This window comes from Cnephaeus nilssonii, assembly GCF_951640355.1.
Source record: "Cnephaeus nilssonii genome assembly, chromosome: 11".
Lineage (NCBI taxonomy): Eukaryota > Metazoa > Chordata > Mammalia > Chiroptera > Vespertilionidae > Cnephaeus > Cnephaeus nilssonii.
The window spans coordinates 17,562,601-17,583,459 of NC_137082.1; the positions used below are offsets into that span (position 1 = coordinate 17,562,601).

At 41.7% G+C, this 20,859-nt stretch overlaps 1 protein-coding gene across 1 annotated transcript in view; it reads right to left on the reverse strand.

Moving 5' to 3' along the window:
• The window catches only part of DTD1 (D-aminoacyl-tRNA deacylase 1), a 162,381-nt gene that overhangs the window by 55,944 nt on the left and 85,578 nt on the right, over positions 1-20,859 (reverse strand). The window lies entirely within an intron of this gene.

The following is a 20,859-nucleotide window of genomic DNA, read 5'->3' on the forward strand; positions in this document are numbered from 1 at the left end:
GAGGAACTGTATTTATTAAAGGGTCGCAGCATTAGAAAGGTTGAGAACCACTGGACTAGAGTCATCTGAACTCTGAGTCTCTCTCATGAAGATATTAACTGCATAAAGGAGATAAACATCAGGAGAAATATGGCAAGCTACACAGGAACAACAAAATGTCCAGGAGGCCGCCCCAGAGCAGGTACTTTCTACCCACATTGCCCTCAGGACTCGGCTCACACTGCAGTGTAGCCCCTTCAGTACGCTGGCTCTCCTGGCCCGTGGTGGGGCACACCTGATGGATATGATGCCAACATTCAAAAGTGCTTCACCTTGGGAATCCTGAAACACTCAATTAAAATATGTAAATGTACCACTAAAGAGATTAAAAAGAACTCAATTACAAAGGCAGCACTTCCTTTCAGAGGCTTAAATACCAGGACAGGGCTAATTACAGAGCACTGAGTCACACTGCTTCCTTGGGTATAATTCACACAAAATGTTTTTCTACCTTGAAATGCACTCCACTTGTTCTGCCTCAGAGAGCAGGAGTAAAAGGTCATTTTGTGTTATTTTTTCCTGAGATTAGCTATTAGTCTAGCTCCTTGCAGGCAACTTCCTACATTATTGTCGAAGCATCAAATCTCATTTTTTAAAGGTAGTGGGTCCTCTCCCTGTAAAGAAGGCTCAACACTCCTTTTCCAAAGTCAACCACGACACCCTCAACTGCCCAAACCCAGGAGCAATCCCACCCATTTGGCCAGTTACCAATTTGATTGGAAATCAAAGCAAGAAGATTCTATTCCAAAAGACATTACCATAAGGAGAAAATCTAAAGCAGTAACAAGGGATTTTTATCTTCGATTTTTTTTTTTTATTTTTTTTTTGCCTTCTAATTGCAATTATGCTCTTCATAAAGAGATCCGTCCAGGTACTAAAGAGGTGAAACACCCCCAAATAAACCTCAGTGCAGGAGGACAAATCTGCTCCCATAAACAAAGAATGTGGCTGGCAATTGCTTCCTCTACAAGCACAATTGCCAAGTATTAACCCTTGACCTAGGGAAAGAGTTCCAAACTCTATGGTTGGTAATGACCCTATTATTTCCCCACTCAGAGTCAACAACTGTTAAATCTCTAGCATCAAACCACAACTGAGAGCAGCTCACTTAGCGTTTATCCTCTAGAAAAAAGAGAATCAGGAAAGCCACACACATTAAGCCAGTCCCCTTTTCCAGTCCGGTCTCAGCTAAAGGCTTAATCAGTCATGGCTCCATCGGCACAGACTATCAAGGAGACAACAGGGTGCATGAGAAGGGTTCCAATGGCTCAAACACCAGCAAATGAGCAGGACACAGGCTCAACACCAGGACACACACTCAAATACCAGCAAATGGACTTAGAATACTAGTACACTGGGCTACAGAAACAAACTTCCATTTTTAGAACATATTTAAGATTCTAATAATGCTTCTGTCCTTTGGCATGTTGTCACTTACAGCTCCATGCTACATTCTTTTAAGTTCTTTTTAAGGAATATAAAGGAGCTCAGTGTCACTATCTTCTCCAGGAAGGAAAAGTACACCTAAGGCAGACATACACGTTTGTAGCCAGGTGAAGGAAGGTGGGGCTTATCAAGTTCCCTTGTCTTCAATTCAGTCATTCTCACACAAAACAGATCTCCTAGCACACGGCGCCCACCATGATTAAGCTAAATCACTTCTGTCCACTTCCTCCTTCCCACTGAGACATCTGCTTGAGCTCATTAGCATGTTATGAAAGTATTCAGATTCTTTGGATCCTTTGGGAAAGACTGAAACTCTCACCTTTCACTACAAGCTGTCATGATCCGGCTCACCCATTCTCATGCATATTCCCCAGTTAAATAGCACTCAGAATAAGTGTATTATTACTGGTGATAGTTAATTTCCTCCAATATCACTGGTTAGTTACTGGTGGTTCCACAAGGCCTTGAGTACACTTCCTCTGTCTGGGTGCTAACTCTGACCCAAAATCTGACATTCTACTGGCTCCTGAATGTCTTATGACATATTCTAAAGAGCCAGCACTACCTCACATGCCCACAGCCCAGTAAAAGACTTCTGAATGTGACATCAGACCCTTACCACTGCTCCATAAGACAGATACTAAAACCCCACTATTAAAAAGGAAGAAAATAAGGCTCAGAGAGGGCAATGCACACTAACCACAAGGCAAGCATTAGGCTAAATTTCTTTGCACTAATCATCCTTCTCTTTTGTAAAATAAGCTGCTTAGTTACCTTTCTTCCCTGCCAAGGAGAGAGTGGGACAATATCCCCAGTGTCACCCGTGTCCTCTGAGAGTGGCGGGCACAGAGGTGCTGACCTGTATTACATGGGAATTTCTGGTTGAGCTTCTTGCACCTTGTTCCTCACCAACATGGTAGCTCTGTGAGTGCCCAGCTTTGTCTTTCTTATTCCTCACAGTGTCCCTGTGGTCAGAACAGGGCCTGAAAAGGAGAAGATACTGAGCAATATCGGTTGACTGGATAAACAAAGCTCCAAAAATGCCTACCACAGCACTGTCCAACATAACTTCCTGTGGCTACTGAGCACTTGAAATGTGGCTAAGTGGAACTAAGAAGAATGTTTCATTTTGTTTAATTTTCATGAATTTAAATTTCCATGGCTACCTGGAAATTGGTTGGTAACTTCCCTGTTGGTCAGCATAGGCGTAACCTGTCCTAATTTCTAACACAAGACCATGCCTGGGCTGATGACTCCCCAGACCTCTGCTCCAGGCATTACTCCTGCACAACTCCTCCACCTCCAGGTGGGAACCACTCTGGCACTGAATACAGGGTGGGTGTTATGGTTGCTAATTTCAAGGTGCTTAGCTAAAAAGTAAGAGGGAAAACTAAATGAATAAAATAAGCATGATTCATGCTGAAGGTTACTTTTCTTCATTGATATGTGACTCATGAGAACAATGCCCCTTCCTTCCTACCTACCACCAACCATCACCAGAAAGAGTAATAAAAGGTCAAGAGAAAAGCAAACAATAATTTAGTTACCAAATGCACGAGTTATCAAAAAAAAAATGAGTCATGATTACTCAGGTGCCAATTAAAAGCAGAAAATATAAATATTTCCAGAAAATGTCCAAATGTACAAGCAACATACATCACATTAAAAGAGTTCAATGTAGGAGTTATTTTCAGAATTTGGTTAATGCATGTGCAGCTCTATCCTGTTAGGCAGGAAGACAGTCAGGGGTGGGGGGGGTTTTGTTTGTTTGCTTTTTAAATATATTTTTATTGATTTCAGAGAGGAAGAGAGAGATAGAAACATCAATGATGTGAGGGAATCATTGATTGGCTTCCTCCTGTACGTTGGACCGAGCCTGCAACCCAGGCATGTGCCCTTGACCAGAATTGAACCTGGGACCCTTGAGTCCACAGGCCGACGCTCTATCCACTGAGCCAAACTGGCTAGGGCTCAGGGGTGGTTTTATAAAAGTATACATAACTTCTAGGCCTATGGTGCCAATTGCTAATTGCTCTTCTAGGAATGCAATTGGGCCCCTCCGGATTCCAACCTGGCCAACCCTGTCTCCAGCATACCCCTTTGATTTTTTGTTTTTTTTTGTTTTTTGTTTTTTTTTACAGAGAGGAAGGGAGAGGGATAGAGAGTCGGAAACATCGATGCGAGAGAAACATCGATCAGCTGCCTCCCGCACACCCCCCACTGGGGATGCGCCCGCAACCAAGGTACATGCCCTTGACCGGAATCGAACCCGGGACCTTTCAGTCCACAGGCCGACGCTCTATCCATTGAGCCAAACCGACCAGGGCCCCCTTTGAGCTATGAACTCAGAGACAACCAGATCAATGGTTGGCAGACTATGTGACCTCTTCTCTATATGACCCCTTCCACCAGTGGGGGTTTTTTCTAGTCCTGGCAAAACCAGTTGACTCTGTGATAAAGGCAGGGGAGAGGACCTCTTCGTCTTCTAATAGCCTGCCCCAAATGAAAGACACTTCCACTTGGAAATGGCCAAAGGAAGCAAGGATACAAAGAGTCTTTCCTCTAAGAAGTTAGAAACCAGAGGCTTTGCTCTAAGAAGTTAGAAACTATTTCATTATCTCCATCACTTACAAAGCATATAATCTGCAAACATTAAAGTCCTATCTTAGGTATCATGTTAATATTGAATTACACATGAAAGAGGGAAATCTCCATCCAATCCTTGCATTGGCCAGTATGTACACTAACTGAAGAATAAACTGTGGAGAAGAGCACAGTTTGGGTATAGCTCACACATCTTTATTATACAGTAAGCACTCAATAAAAGAATACTCTTTTATACATTCATCACTACACTTAAGTTGTAAGCAAAGTGGTCTCCTGCCTCTATTCATAGCACTAATATCAAAAGGTGAGCTGGCTCAACGTTTCAGGTGTGAGATCCTCCAAGCGATAGGGGCCAAGGAGTAATCCACCCCAGGTGCAGCAATAAGGTGGGGTGCTGTATAGCCCTACCCTGTCCAATACAGTAACCTCTGGCTACGTGCAGCTATTGAAATTTAAACTTAACACAATGAAATTTAAGTTCCACAATCATGCTAGCCACAATGAAAGTATTCATTAGTCACAAGCAGCAAGTGGCTAAGGTATTACATGGTGCAGACATAGAATACTTCCAACATTGCCGAAAATTCTACTGGACAGTGCTGGTCTAGATAGTTTTAAAACAATAATAAAACTGACTAAAAGTCATTTTGGTTTCTATTGTCAACAAACATCGGCAATGCTAAACAATATTAGTTATAAAATACTCTCCCAATTACCTCTGTCCAAGTAAATCTGCCTAGTGATAGAGGATAACTCTAATCCACAAGCAAACTAAAATCTCAGTTGCATTACTGCTCAAATAAATGCTAAAAATAAAAAAAGACATGCCCGGCCAGTACGGCTCAGTGGTTGAGTGTGGACCCATGAAGGAGATCACGGTTCTATTCCCGATCAGGGCATATGCCCAGGTTATGGGCTGGATCCCCAGTGTGAAGTGTGCAGGAGGCAGCTGATCAATGATTCTCTCTCATCATTGATGTTTCTATCTTTCCCTCTCCTTTTCTCTCTCTGAAATCAATAAAAAACTTATTTTGTTAAAAAAGACTAATGTGTATTCCACTCTCTTTTTCTGTCCCAAACAGATCTACTCTAAAGAAAGTCTACAGCTGATTCTATGAAAATCTGGAGATAAAACTGGTAAAAATATTTAAATTACCAAACTGTATAACCTCCAAAAATTACACATAACACATATACAAGGGAAGTGTCAGGGCAAATAACACACAACAAACCATTTTTCTTCTACCAAATGTATCTGTTCATAGCAGAGAAAAGGCAACTCGGCCCTCAGGGTCTCATTCCACAGGAGAATGCAGTTCCCAAACTCAGGCCTAAAATAGAACCCAACTTCTTTCTTCTAGACAAGACTGGAACTAACTGGACCATGGAGAGCTGTTCCGCTATTACAGTCCATCCATGCATTAAACATTAAAGTGGCTACAGTCTCTTTCCTAGCAGAATATTAAAAATGCACACAATGTTTCTAATTTCAAGTCCCATAATGGTCTGTAATGCTTTCGGAGAGCTCTGAATTTTTTATTTTCATTCAGTCATCCCCTCCTGGCTGGTGCTGGCTCCAACTGCTATGTGTTATGCCTCCTCCCTTCCACACCCCCAGTCAAGGGCAAATAAGGGCCAGATTTCTGAGCTCTCGAACACATGCTCTGCTGGCATTTCCTCCCAGGTACATGTGTTACCCAATTAAGCGCCACTTCCCTAAGAAGGAGATCTTTGCTCAGGTAATTTCTGTGAATGCATCACAGGAAAGACCAAACACTAGAAAAACAGACAACAAAAATAACATTTAGCTACCTATAGGTGCTCCTCAACTCACAATGGGGTTGCATAAGTTGAAAATATCGTAACTAGAAAACACATTTAATGCCAAACATCATAGCTTTACCTAACCTATCTTAAACGTGCTCAGAACACCGACATTAGCCCACAGTTAGAAAAAATCATCAAACACAATGAATACACTGTAGATCATAGGTAGTTTTACCCTCCTGATCGTGTAGCTGACCAGAAGCTGCATCTAGATGTCGCTTCCTGACATGACCAGAGAGTATCCTACCACTATCATTAGACAGGGAAAAATCAAAATTCGCTTTCCCACCATTGTAAAGTTGAAAAATCCTAAGTCAAACCATTGTAAGTCAGGGGCCACCTATTATAGTCAAGTAGATTGTTCCAGACAGGGAACCTTCCACATGCTTAAAGGGTAAATGTTTATGACTCAAAATATATATAACTTTGTCTAAGTTCAGCACATCATAAGAAGGCAGGGTTCTTTGGAAAGGATAATAATGCTGGGGAAAACAGAAGGCAGCAGGAAAAAAGAAAGACCAAATATGAACTAGCTTGACTCCATAAAGAAAAGCCATAGGCATGAGTCTACAGGAGCTGAGCAGAGCTGTGGAGAACAGGACATTGTGGACATCACTCATTCATAGGGTTGCCAGGAGTCAGAGTGGACTCAATTGCACATAACACATACAAATACTATGATACATTTTCCAGCCATTATATAAGAATACCCCCGAGTTACCCTGTTCTGTCTTTCCTCAGAGCCTTTGCACATGCAGCTCCTGCTCCCTGGAATGTTCTTCCCACACCACTTCACCTCATTGTCACTCCTCATTCTTTAGCTCAACTTCACTTCCTCAGGGAAGCTTTCCTGATACCCCAGATGAGTCCAGGTTCCCCTGATCCATATTCTCATGACACCTTCTATGTACGTGTCTTGGTACTTATTACAGTTTATAATTAATACTTATTCATAGGATTAGTTGGAGAATGTCTGCCTACCCCCACAAGTCTGAACAATCAGTGAGAAGTGGCTCCGTGTCAGCTCTGTTCATCATTATACTCCCAATGCTCAGTACTGTGCGTGGTTTAGCGGGTAATCAATAATATACAATGGATAAACAAATTGATTACTAAATGAAAAAAACATCTTTTGACAATCATGGAAATATGTTCTTGTACTGAGATGTAGCTTCAAATATAGATAGCTGGGTGCATGGGTTCTACTAATGCAAAAAAGCAAAGAGGTATTCTGTTTTGCTCTCTTTGAAACCAGACTCTGGTATCAGTTGTTCTTTTGGGAAATGACCTACTGCCTAAATGTAGAAATCACTCACTGAACAACCTCAGAGGTGGACTACGATGACATGATGAGGCAGAAGTCCAAACAGCCTTCTGCAAACAAGTTTTCTCAAATTCTAGAAAACTGCCTTCTTCATTATTGTCATAGGACTGTGGACCCATAATCCAAAACACTGCATTCATGTATTACAAATCTAATGCATCTCCTCTTTCTCTTATATTTCACTAGCTCTGGCCTGGGCTACCAGAGTTGGGAAGCACTTGCTCCTTTACCAGAAGATAATTCTACAATCTACATCCCTTTTATTTCTAAAGCAGTTCCGATTTGGGGCTTTACATCCCTTGGCCCTGCTTCCCCTCACCTCCTTCCTACCAGCATTACCACCCTTACACCCTACTTGCAGGCCACAAGTTTCTTTGGCTATTTCTAAAATTCAGCCAGCACTGCCCCTTTCTGGGACCCATGCTGGGCATGCCCTCCACCTGGAATGTCTTTCCAAGACTCTGCAGGACTCCTCCCTCCCTCGGGTCTTGGTGCAAATGGCTTCTCTAAAAATTCCTACCAGGAATTCGCTGTCCTTCCCTGACTTACTTCCACCATCACATTCCTCATCATCTGACACATTTGACTATTCTGGTATTGTTTCTCAGAGCTCCACACACCCAACACACCAGAATGCAAGATACATGTGTATCTTTTTTTGTTCACTGCTATATCCCAAGTGTCTAGAAAGTGCCTGGCATGAAAAAGATGCTGAATAAATATTTGTAAAACTGAGTGAGTATGCATTGTGGTGACTCAACCTCTCATGAAATCTCTTCCACAAGACTTTCTGCTCTAACCTGGTCTCTGAGTAGGCCCAAGAAGCAGCCAATTGCAAGGAAGAACATGCTGTAGAAAAGACAAGATTTCAATTAATAAGAAAAAGAGGAAAAAATGGCAAATAACAGGCACAGCAATTTGTACACACACAAAATTCAGATAGCTATTAAATGTATTTATAAAGAGTCAGCCTTACTTTTAAGAAAAGATACGTAAATTACAGATAGAACACTTTTATCTACTAAATTAACAAAGATTGTAAAAGCATATACAATTTGGCAAGAACACAACTGCTGTGAGCAAGGAACTGAAAACCTATTTGACAAAATAATGATGGAAAACTTCCCTAACCTGGTGAAGGAAATAGACATACAAGTCCAGGAAGCAAAGAGAGTCCCAAAACAGGATGAACCCAAAGAGGCCCACACAAACATTCATCATAATTAAAATCCAAAGGTTAAAGACAATCTTTAAAGAGAATCTTAAAAATTATGAGAGAAAAGCTATTAATTACCTACATAAGACTGTTAGTTACCCATAAGATTGTCAGCTGATTTCTCAACAGAAATTTTGCAGGTCAGAAGGAATTGGCAGAAAATATTCAAAGTGATGAAAAGCAAGGACCTACAACCAAGATTACTCTACCCAGCAAAGCTATCATTTAGAACCCAAAAACAGATAAGAAGCTTCCCAGGCAAGAAAAAAACTAAAGGAGTTCATCACCACCAAACCAGTATTATAAGAAATGGTAAAGGGTCTTCTTTTAGAAGACAAAGAAAATTTAAAAATGAAAAATATGAATAATAAAATGGCAATAAGTACATATTTACCAACAATTACTTTGAATGCAAATGGATTAAATGCTCCAATCAAAAGACATACAGTGGCTGAATGGATAACAAAATAAGACCCTTACATATGCTGTCTATAAGAGACTCACTTCAGATCAAAAGACATACACAGACTGAAGTAAAGGGATGGAAAAAATATTTTGTGAAAATATAAACAAAAAAAAAGAAAAAGCTGCGGTAGCAAAACTTACACTAGGTAAAACAGACTTTAAAACAAAGGTGATAGCAAAAGACAAAGAAGAACCCAGAAATCCACTTCTGAGTATTTATCTGAAGAAACCCAAAACTCCAAATCGAAAAGACATTTACAACCACATGTTCACTTCAACATTATTTACAACTAGAGGCCCGGTGCACAAAATTCTTGCACGGGTAGGTTCCCTAGGCCTGGCCAGCGATCAGGGCCGATCAGGGCCTTCCTTCCCCCCAGCTGCCAGCTGCAGCCTCCCTTCCCCAGCTGTCGGCTGCCAGCCAGGGCCTTCCTTCATTCCACACCGCCCCCTGGTGGTCATCGCACATCCTAGCAAGCGGTCGAACTCCCAGGTGGTCAAACTCCAGAGGGGACAATTTGCATATTAGCCTTTTATTATATAGGATAGCCAAGATATGGAAGTAACCTAAGTGCCCATCAGTAGATTAATGGATCAGAAGATGTGGTGCATATATACTATGGAATATGACTTAGCCGTATAAAAGAATGAGCCCTGGCCAGTTTGGCGTAGATAGAGTGTCGGCTTATGGACTAAAGGGTTCCAGGTTCGATTTCGGTCAAGGGCACATAACTCAGTTGCAGGCTCCTTCCTGGCCCGGGCCCTGGTAGGGACTCATGCAGAAGGTAACCAATCGATGTGTCTCTCTCACATCAATATTTCTCTGTCTTTTTCTCTCTATTCCATTCTCACTAAAAAGCAATGAAACAATATCCTCAGGTGAGGATTAAAAAAAAGACTGAAATCTTGTTATCTGCAACAACATGGATGGACCTAAACGGTATTGTAATGAGTGAAATAAGTCCCCCCAAAAAAAGATAAATGCCAGATGATTTCATGTGGAACTTAAAAAAACAAAATAAATGAACAAGCAGAACAGAAAGAGACTCATAGATACAGAGAAGATTTTGACAGTTACCAGATGGGCGGGGGGTAGAGGGAAATGAGTGTAAAAGGTGCAGGGATTAAATACAAATTGGTAGTTACAGAATAGTCATGGGAATATAAAGTATAGCATAGAGAATATAGTCAATAATATAAAATAACTATATATAGTACTAGATTTATCAGTGTGGTCACTTCGTAAGTCATATAAATGTCTAATCATAGGATTATACATCTGGAACTAATACAATGTACATCAACTGTAATTGGAAAATAAAAATTATTTTTTTATTTAAAAAAATAGAATTCTATGAAGCAAAAAAGAATTAAAATTTATTTCATTTTAATTTATTATTTCTCTTATACTGTTTCTTTCTTTATGGAGATGCAGGTTTCTTACCTATATCGTTTTACTTCTGCCCAAAGAACTTCTTTTAACATTTCTTGCAAGATATGTCTGCTGGTGATGAATTCTCTTGTTTTTATTTATCTGAGAAAGTATTTCTCCTTCATTTTTGAAGGGTAATTTCACTGAATATATAATTCTAAATTGGTGGGTTTTTCTTTCAAAACCTGAAATATTTTCTTCTCTCTCCTTCCTTGCATGGTTTCTAACAAGTTGCCCACTCTAATTCTCATCATTGTTCCTTTCTAATGATGATTTGTTGCCATATTGAAAACCTCCCGGTAAAACACCTTCATCCAAAAACAAGACACTCTTTAAAGACCCCATAAAATTTCCAATGAGATAAACCTGAATGATACATGCAATCCAGGCAAATTAATGTGGCTCAAGTAGATGATATCTTGTTATTAAAGTGTCTGTGAAGGGCCTCACCTGATATTTGCATTGTAATGCTTAAAATAATTCCACATCTTGCAAGCCAGCCAGACTGCAAATAAATCTGATCTGATTTCTCATAAGATGCCCCAAATTGACAGGCAGCTCAGCATGCCCAGCTGGTGTTTGACCTAGAGGTAATAAACTCCCATCTTCCCAGGCAGGAGGCTCCTGCACAAGGGAACATCCACTTCTGACATTCATAGTGTTATAACATGGCCCGTTCCAAAGTGTGGATAATTAAGCCCCTGGTGTCGCTATCTCCAGAGTGTGGTCCAGATTAGAATACAAGCCACCCACTCCTGCTGTGTCGGTTCCTGACAGGCCCTGTGGCCAAGGTCTCAGTGTCTCAGCCCAAGGGGAGATAGCAAAGCAACCACTCAGCTGTTTTTCACAAGGTGACCTTGAGCAAGTAGGGAGCACATACTTAGGGAGTCAAAGTACAAAGTGAATCCAGTTCAGAATGGAAGCTGAATTAAACTTTAGTAATGTCATCTTAAATTATTCCCTGCATTAGTGAGGTTACCTATATATCACAGGGACAAATTTTCAACACTATAAAAGTCTTTCTTTTTGTTCCTTATTCCTAAAGCCACCATAGACAGGCTTCCGTTTTGAATGTGTATCAATAGTTTATTTGGCTCACAGTTTTTAACCAGTCTTCCCACAATGCTGACAAATAATCAGCTGTCAGAAGTAAGCATTCTCTATTCTTTATCCCAGTGGGTCTTTTGTAAGGCCTGGTAAGTGATTCGTGGTCCTGAGGACAGAGCCACACACCCTCTAAGTCTAGAAGATACAGCATCTGCTTGAGCGCTGGGGTTTTAGCAAGCGAACAGAAGAGTTTGTAGGGCTGTTTTGTGCCTGCTTGTTAATGCATGTCTCTTTCATAAATCCTGTACAGCAGAATTAGGTCTCACACTTACTTGTTCCATCACATCTGGCAGGAAGGTTGTGGCAGCATTAATTAACCCTCACCCACCTCAAACATTCTGGTGGTGATTGTTACCTAACCAAAAAGAATCCAAGAGTCGTCACAGCCAGGTTAGTAGGTCTGTTCCCAACAGCAGTTTATCTATTTTTCCTCCTGTCAGACATGTCAGTGTTACATATAAATCAGACCAGAGGATAATTATTTAAAACATCATTTTTAATATCTATCCTTCAAAAACAAATACCTCAAATTCCAGACTCCTTAGAAAAGTAAAGACAGCAGTGGAAAATTATAATGACTACCACAGTTGGAATATATGTCATGAAGATCCCCAGACTATATTCAGGAGAAAACAAGGTTAGGGTGAGTCACTTTCATGTGCTTTATAGCAGAATCTGTTCCAAACCTTGAATAAAGAAGCACCTTATGCTTTCTGGTGATTGCCCACAGCACTAACCATAAGTATCATCTCCATAGCAACTGTTGTCAGGCCAACAGGCCTTTTCAGATGCAATCAAAGAAAATGTAAATCAAGAAATGCTTTCACAACTCAAAAGTATGGTCTCAGGAAAACTAGAGATAAGGCCCTGGCTCACTCAGGGACTTGGAGAAGGATGTGGCTCTTTATGGATTTAACTGTGATAGCAGATTTGATATTTCTTTAGTAGTCAAAGGGTACTCAGGACATAAAGTCTGGGATCTGGGCAGCTTTTCCTCCCACTCCTCATAAGCCATCCTATGGATGACAAGGCCAAACATGGAGAAAAGAGCTCTCATAACAGCCCAGGGACAGGACGGCAAGGAGAAGCCTGTGTCTGGGACAGTTTCCTGATTCCAAGTCCAAAATATATTGAAAAGAAATAAAATCAATTATCTATAGGCACTGGAGTGAGCAGGGGAGAGAAGGGGTGATGCAGGTGAAGGGGATGGGGTGGTGACATGGGGCAGGACAGAGACAGGCATGGGAGGTAGAGACAGAAAATGAATACGAGACCAAAGATATAATATGTTATCTTCCTGGAGGGTAAACAGTTCAGCTGGACAACTTCAACTCAACATCAAGCATTCAGATAAAATGCATATTAGATCAGAAAGGTTTCGTTATGATATGCTTTTCAGATCTCTTCTTTCAGAAAAATATCACAATTACAATATGGCCTCGCCTGTATTCAAATTTCAAAATATAAATTCATTGAAGTTATTATAATGAGTTTTCAGAAAATGACAAGTATCAGAACTCGAAAGATAGTATATCTCCAGTGAGATGTGGGGAAAGTCAGCAGTGGGTTAACCTAGAAATAACAATTTCCAAAGAAATAACAATTTCCCGACAGTGAAATTGAATTAACAGCCCATCCCTCCTAGAAACCTCTTAAAAGCAGCTCTATTTCCTCCCATCAGGTGACCCAGGCGTGGTGCACCCGGAGAGATGGCTCTAAGGCTCTCAAGGCCCCCTTCAGCCCAGGCTGCCGACATCAGAGGCCCACACCCAGCAGTTTCACTTCCCTCTCTCCTGTGCTATCCCGGCTGGCCCCGCCAGCATTGAGAGCGCCTTTAGGTTTCAAATTCTTTTCTAAGCCTTTCTTTTATATTTCCACTCATATATCATCTCCAAAATCTCGAGAAAACCTGCCTTTACCGTTTGTTCCACAGAGACCAGCGCTTCCAGGAGGCGTGTTGTAGAAGCAGGCCCTTCTCCTTCACCAGCACATTTTAAGATCACATCTGTGTGTCCAGTAAGGAGAAGCAACTCCATTTCTCAGACTTTGGTAGAGGAGGTGCTCCTGAATTTTGCCTTTTTTTTTTTTTTTTGAAGATGTATTTGGAGAAAAATTTGGTAAAGACAAGCAAATAGAGGAAAATAAGAGGGAGTTTGGGGGCTAGTTCTCACGGGACTCGGCCTCCTAGTTCTCTGCCCTTCTCATCCGTAAAATCAACACAGGCCTCCTTGGAGACAAGGTGACAACGTACCAAAACAGTACCTGGAAGGTTCTGCACACATGGGAAAGTGAAAAGGTGTTCTTTAAGCAGCGTTTGCTGCACACCTAAGGCACAGGCACCGAAGGCTGGCCTCCTGAGAAGCATGCCCTGGGCAGGTTTCCACCGCAGGAGACAGCACTGGGTGCACAGCTGAGGCCTGTCAGCCAGTTTCAACCACCTTCCCCACCCCCTGTGCCCAGTCTTCTTAAATGACAGAAAACAGCTCCAAGAAGAAAAACAACAGTAAAATAAGCTAGGAACAACTCTTCACTTGAAATGATCCCTAGGTAAATCCGAACCACACAGAGAAACATGGATTCTTCAGTAACAGGTCCAAAACTCAGGCTCCAGCTCACAAAAGAATGCAACATGTTATCACCCCCCAATGGAAAAAGGTCTGTGTTTTCTTTAGGTGTATAGAAACAGCATACTGAAACCTCAGCCATTTAAATGTGCCTGGGCTGTTGCGGGTTGTAAAGCTCTTGAGTCCAAGCAAAGAAAACAAAACCACAAATGAGAAAATATTTACTTGCTCATAAAGTTCACACGTAAGAGAAATTTTTCAGCTGCACATTATTTATGATGGTGATTAGCTACTTTGTCACCTGAATAAAATAATGTCGATGAAATGCATGTTTCTTTTCCTTTTTTGGAGAGAGGAAAGGCAGTCAGTAAGAATAAAAACAAGAGTCATGTCTGGCAAGTAGGAGCTAGGAGTTGAGTAAAATGGTAGTTCTCTTCTCCTTCCCACTCCTGCCCTTTTGGGGCCTGAGACAGAATTATTCCAAGGGCCAAAAAGTAGCTGTCAGTACACACAAGCATCAGACACTAGGCTGGGCTCCAAAGGTCTGTCCATCACTGAGCCCTCGGCTAACCAGCGCAGAAGCTGAGAACAGATATGACCAAAATGCCATCCTAATAACCATCGGCAGCCCACAAAGGTCGTGGCCGCCTTCAGTGCTCTGAAGATAAACTGATCTTGCCGGGGACGAGTACCCCAGTGCTTCTACTCTCTGCCCCTGTCTGTTCTGCGGCTCGGCAGGACCTTCAGTTTTGGGGTGGGCAGAAACGAGGGCTGAAACACAAAACAGTCCATTTTCTAATTTACTGCCTGCAGCACAGGTGGAGAAAACAGCTTCTTGCAGGGGAGGCTGCTTGGGTTTCTGCTTGAATTGGCTGGCAGGTCATTCCACGTGGCCAGGCTACTCCCCACCTCCTCCCACTACCTCCATGCAATTTCCACAGGCAATTAGGAGTTAACTGACTTTTCATTAAGTGAGGCATACTCCAGATAAACAAACTTTCTATCTTTTTCTATCTTTTAATCTATCAAGTTAGCAGACTCACATTGATGTGCTCAGCCCTTGGGAAGGGTCACCTGCAAACTCTGCCACGTGAAGATTAACTCTAAAGGCATCAAGGAGAGGCGGCTCCTGATAAAAAGAATCAAAACCCTGAACGAATCTGTGTTCATTGCCCCAGAAGTTACAGGTCTGGGGATGTATGCCCAGAAATGACCCAGGCTACAGAGCAAGATTTAGGACACAATGCACTTCACCATAGCACTGCTCCTAAGAGGAAAAGCTGGGACGTCACTTAAATGTACAATAGTGAGTAGCTAAATAAACTATGATACATCTTATGGCAGAATAGTAGGCTCCCATTAAAAGTGAGGTTGAAGCCCTAGCTGGTTTTGCTCAGTGGATAGAACTGCAGACTGAAGGGCCACAGGTTCGATTCCAGTCAAGGGCACATGCCCAGGTTGCGGGCTCAATCCCCAGTAGAGGGTGTGCATTGATGTTTCTATCTCACTCTCCCTCTCCCTTCCTCTCTGAAATCAATAAAAATATTTTTTTAAACTGAGATTGAAAAATATTATTTAATGATATGCAAAAATGTCCATGATGTTTTAATTGGAAAAATAAGGTTACAAAACAGTACAGTATGGTCCCATTTTATAAATACATACATACTAGAGGCCCAATGCATGAAATTCATGCAAGAGTAGGCCTTCCTTCCCCTGGCTGCCAGCACCAGCTTCCCTCTGGCACCCAGGACCCGGGCTTCCCTTCGGCCACCAGCAGGCACCCAGGACCTGGGATTCCCTTGCAGCCCCGGCTTTGTCCGGAAGGTTGTCCGGTCTAATTAGCATATTACACTTTTATTACTATAGAATATATAGAGGGATGTATCTGCTCTATAGAGGCACAAAGAAAAAAAGCACTACATAGAAAGAAGAAAAAAAGCACTTTGGTACCATGCAAGTTAGAATTAAAGGTGATTTTATTTTCTTCTTTGTAAAAGCAAGATTGTTATCACTGATATAAAAAGAGAAATGTTTGAATACTTCCACCACACACTCAGCAAGAATAAAGCTTTTCTCTGTTGTGTCTAGGCAGCCACCTCTGCAAACTTCCCAGAATACGGCTCATTCAATAAGTACCTGTACTCAGTAAGCATCTTGTTCATCTTTATGCTAATGATGAGATGGCAGGAGGGATTTTACCAATTGGAAAGTGTGTTTGGGATGGTGTGGCAATCCCCCGTGAGTCCCGTCTCCTGGTGTCAGTGACCTTGTGTAGTCACAATGGCTAGGGCTGACCTGTGTAGCTGACAGGATGCTGCAGAAATGACAGCATTTGATTTCAGAGGCTGTGTCTCTGGGGGAAACTAGCTGTCATGTTGTGAGGACATCTGAGTGACCCTGTGCAACGCCATGTGGCAAGAACCCGAGGCCCCCTGCCAACAGCCACACCAGCTGGCCAGCCTCCTGGGAGCCACAGAGGAAGCAGGCCCCCCGACCGTCCTGCTAACACGGTGACTGTAACCCCTGGCCAAAACCACCCAGCTAGACAGTCCAAATTTCTGACCCACAGAAACTGTATGAAACAAATGTTTGTTGTTGTGCTGAGCCACTGAGTTTGCAGGCAATTTGCTACACAGCACTCAATAACTAACACACATGGTCTGACTTACAGACGACCCACGAGATCCACACAGAATTCACTGTGCAGCGGCTGGGCTGGGGTCTTCAGCAGCACAGCTCCAGGCAGTGAGCAGGTCTCTGACAGGCACACACGCTGCTCTGCCCGAGCTCCCCTGGGAGCAGAGGCAGGCGCACATGTCTGTCAGCAGGGTCCATGGCTCCTGCAGGGACAGCTGGGAGGCCAACTAACTTCTGGGTGAACACTCTCATTGGGGCCGTCAAGGAGGGGCCCAACTCCCTCAGAAGAGAAAGCATCTGACCTTGTCAATAGAGAGCACTCTAAAGCAATCTGGGGTTCACAAGATCACTATGGGACCCCAAATTGTAGGCAAACCCACAGAATGAACAACTGTCCATAAAGTAACACTTGAAATTGTGCACACAGTCCTACAATCGCACTTTATGCTTATTTGGACTTTTTGATATTTGCTCCTGAGGTCCTCTTCAAGTAAAATTATTTTTAACTCTCAATATTATGACTACTAGAGGCCCGGTGCATGAAAATTCATGCACTAGAGGGGAGGGTCCCTCAGCCCGGCCTGCCCCCTCTCACAGTCCGGGAGCCCTCAGGGGCGGGAGGCGAACCAGCGATCAGGGGAAGGCGATGCCCCCATCACACCTCTGATGCTGCCACTGCTGGCAGCGCAAGCCTCAGCCAGCCCTGGTTACCTGAGCCTCGGCCAGCCCTGGGAGGCTGGGCAGCCGCCATCCAAGGCTTGCCTGCACCTCAGGCCTGCCCTGGGCGGCTGGGCAGCCGCCATCCAAGGCTTACCTGCACCTCAGGCCGGCCCTGGGCAGCTCGGGGGCTGAGGGGACTGGGGGACTCTGGAGGCAGGTGTGCAGAGCAGCCGGACCCACCTGGGGGCAGGCCCGGCCATGCTGCATGCCTGCCACCCCAGCAGGACTGAGGGCGCCACCATCTTTGAAGGCATGGCAGTCAATTAGCATATTCCCTCCTTATTGGCTGTGGGCACTGCCATCTTTGTGAGGGTGTGATGGTCAATTAGCATATTCCCTCTTTATTAGATAGTATTTTAAGTTATTTGGGTTATCCCCCTCTTTTGTAACTGCTATAAGCAGTTTTAATATAAACAGCATTTTTTTTCCATTCCCTACACTACCCCTTCCTTTTTTTTTTAAATCATAAACTTTTGGTAGTGATCTCAAGGTTATCAGTTGCTTTAAACACACACACACACACACACAAAAAAAAAACACCTGAAAATCAAGACAACCCAGGCATTCAAGTCAAAAATATTATTATTGCTCAGAATGTTTCTATTGCAATAGTTTCCATGTATATTTATATCATCAAATCAAGTTAGTAAACTGGAAAAATATCATCAAAGTAGGAGAGAAGTACCTTTGGTATAAATCTACATGGAAAAAAAACTAGAAATTTAGCAATACAAGTACAGGAAAACTGAAAATCGAGAAATTTAATTTGGTACTATAAGAAGAGAAATTAGGCATTTTCGCCCTTTAAAAGTGATTCTGAAATGGTTGATATCAGAATAGAATAAATACAATAAAAAATTTAATTGTGAATTCTAAACAGAAAGATATCTCAATGTAGGGTTTATTTCATTTTGAATACATTTTTAATGGAGAAAACATAATTAGATAAATATTGCCAGGGTGGGTTAGCTGTTCACTTTGCTGAAAAATACTCTAGTCCCACTCAGCTACCAAACTAGTTCTATAATCACTGGAAGACTTTTGTGCTTATTTCCCCAGGAATAAACTAGAAATACCATTTCTCCTATCCTGTAACAGTGAGGTTTTTAGATGTGACATATACTTTAAAGCAGGGGTCCTCAAACTTTTTAAACAGGGGGCCAGTTCACTGTCCCTCAGACCATTGGAGGGCCGGACTATAGTTTTAAAAAAACTATGAACAAATTCCTATGCACACTGCACATATCTTATTTTGAAGTAAAAAAACAAAACGGCAAAAACACCCACATGTGGCCCGTGGGCCGTAGTTTGAGGACGCCTGCTTTAAAGAGTTAAAGCTCTTTTGAAGATGATGAGTGATGTTATTTCAAAGAAAATGCACTTTTATTTTTTTAATCAACTGGGATAGACATTATAAAGGTCAAGAATCATAAACTTAATAAATAATTTAAATTTTAAAAAATCATAAACTTGACAGGAATAATTTTCATCACTCTAGACCTTTCTCTTTATGTTATATAACAGTAGGAACCTGCTAAGGATTGAGTTCCTTCCATCCCTTCCCAATATCATACTGTTATAATATTAATTATTTTAAAAACATTGTTATGAAGTAGCAATTTAGGAAGTAAAAATAAATAATGATCACACAAAAGAAATTATTCATAGATACTTCTACCATGTGCTCTGATTTGTAGCATTTTTCACACCAGAAAAGATTTAACATTTTATTAACTGTAAGGTGCTTAAGTGGGTAAAAAATAAAAATAAATAAATAAATAAAAGATTGATCAATTGGTCTCAAATTGTTTAAGACATCACATGAAAATGAAAGTCACATGACCCAAGAAAACCACAGTATTTCAATTAGGACTTAAATATACTAGACAGATTAAACAGCTTGGCTATCAATTAACACTCACAGATAATAATAGCACCATGGAAACAGGTGGCATTCCACCAATAAGCTACTCCCTATATACAAATGACATCTGGTCACTTGTAAACTCTTTTGCCAATTCATTAATTAGACAGTTACTGAGTGTTTGCTCTGCACCAAATGAGCATCATGCTTAGCGCTTGCAATAATGAGAATGTTCCGCAAAACCCAGCTGAACGAAAGAACATACTAACTTACTTAGGAGGCTCAGTTGGTTGGAGCATCATCCCATACAACAAAGGATTGAGGGTTCGATGTCCAGCCGGGGCGTACTAGAGGCAACTAATAGATGTTTCTCTTTCACATCGATGTGTCTCTCTCTTTCTCTCTCTCTCTCTCTCTCTCTCTCTCTCTCTCTCTAAAAATCAATAAAAACACATCCTCAGGTGAGGATTTTTAAAAAAGATGTCTACACCTAGGAAGCCTTATTGTGAGCTCAGCAGCATCTCTCTGCCTTACTGTAACACACATTTTCTGTACAGTCCTAATGGCACAGCCCCAAACCTGATAAAGTATCAATCAACCAGAAGGAAATTTGCTAGACTACAGGGTTCATCATGACCACTTGCACTGACAATGTTAATTGATTTATTAAGTGTCTGCTTTAAGTTTAACCAAGGAGTTCCCCCTTCTAGCCAAATTTTTTAAAAGGCAGAGACAACGATTTAAATAGTATAAAAGAATAAAAAGGCCTTAAAATAATCCTTTTATCCTTAGAGACTTTCTCTGAAACTAAAATTCTTCAAAATACTGTTATAATATTAATTATTTTACAAACATTGTTATGAAGTAGCAATTTAGGAAGTATATCTTGGCCCAAACATGGAAGAAAGAAATGTTTGAGAGTTGATATTGATAAGCTTTTCTATCATTGCCCACATTCTAAGAACCAAAAATAATCACTGGACTATTAAGCCATGGCATATGAACCATGCTCATGTCCAAGTTTGAGGTCAGTTCACTACTGGAAAAGGTATCAAAGTTGCAAAGACCTTAACTGATTCATAAGCTCTGTCTAAACAGGTTGACAATTTTCTTTTTAATCTTGTTTACCTTAAAACAAGGGTAACTTGGCTTTTGCATTCTTAAAAGGCATCTTTGGAGGTGGTCTGACATTTGGTTTGCTATTGAACGTCCTGCTGACTGTAAACGGGGAGCTTTCTGCATGCTGCCCCTAGATTTTCAAGTTTATGAGGCCTCCCTCAACCTCTTCACCCCGTACAGCTCGCCCAGCAGCCTCGTTACCCCTCCCGAGGACGGGTCGGGAAAGGGCTCAGGGGCTGCTCTGCTCCCATGGCCCACAGTTCTTTTTTAAAAAACATGTAGATATAAATGTCCTGTAAATCATCAGAAATTAAATAAACAAATACACTCATGCCAAAATACTCCTTTTAAAACATCTGCTCTAACAACCAATTAAAGTGATGACAGAGCCTATAAAAAGTAAAACAGATGACTGTATCGGTACTGTTTTTAATGCCTCATGCAATAAATAGCATAGGAATAAGTTTTCCAGCTTACTCTGGCTTCAGC